Below are 978 nucleotides of genomic sequence, written 5' to 3' on the forward strand. Positions count from 1 at the left end.
AGTTCACTATTTGTGCATGTAATTCAGTTAATTTGAGCGTTCTGGTCGAAGCCGGAGAACAGTAACGTTTTTGTCAGCCTGATGTAAGAAAGACCACCGAAAAGTACTGGCTTGGTAGAGACGGTGAAAAACATGCAAAGCTCTGTTTAGACGCTAGCCAGTCGTCTTAAGACTTAGTTTTGTTATCCGTTGATATGTATCTTCCGGGCGAATGTTACATGTGTTTTATAATTGTTATGTTGAGATAAGGCGAGTTTTAGGTTGATCCATCTGAAATGGATCAAAGTTCCACTGTCTAATAAAAAATAACTTAACGGATTGTTCCGACCCGGTTTTTAACGGCGTTCATGTATTTTGGGCATCTAGAGACCTAAGTATGAGGACGTTCTTAATTCTAGAGTGGGGGGATATTTTAGTAGTAGCCTTTAAGCTGTAACGGGTCGTAGTCTCATGTCACAAACGAACCGAATTGGCTCCGACTGATTTGAGGTAGAAAAACACAAGAGATAGTGTCCCTGACTCTTGAGCCAATAGTTATAGGGCCTATTTTTCTTAAGCCTCATGTGTGACTGCAGTAGACGAATGTTACACAGTTTCCCTGCGTTCATTACTCTTTTTCAAATGGTAGTTGGCTATGTTTTAAACCGCGTTCGCTGGCCATGGGGACGGTCTTTAATTTTAAAGAGGGATGGGGTACTTTTGTAGCAGCCTTTAAGCTGGAACCAGCTAAAGGTTTCGTGTCTAAGTGAGCCGAGTATTGGTTCCGATCAAATGAGGTAGAAAAGCACGCGAGATAGTGTCTCCGGTCCTTGAGGCAATGGCTATAGAGTCTTAGTCTAATTGTGACTAGAGTTAACGACTTTTCTAAGCGCAAATAAAAGGGAGGTTTTCATTAGCCATTATTTGTTGCAGAGCAAGTGGGTGATGAAAGGCTTCGCATCTAAGAATAATATTGGATGTATCGTGATCTGCTTTCAG

General features: G+C 41.5%; 1 protein-coding gene across 1 annotated transcript in view; it reads right to left on the reverse strand.

Annotated features, from left to right (window-relative positions):
* LOC134839393 (cilia- and flagella-associated protein 144-like) overlaps nucleotides 1-978 on the reverse strand; it is a 249,657-nt gene that overhangs the window by 230,189 nt on the left and 18,490 nt on the right. The gene's annotated exons all lie outside the window — the stretch shown is intronic.

Source organism: Symsagittifera roscoffensis, chromosome 2, assembly GCF_963678635.1.
Source record: "Symsagittifera roscoffensis chromosome 2, txSymRosc1.1, whole genome shotgun sequence".
In the NCBI taxonomy this organism is placed as follows: domain Eukaryota; kingdom Metazoa; phylum Xenacoelomorpha; order Acoela; family Convolutidae; genus Symsagittifera; species Symsagittifera roscoffensis.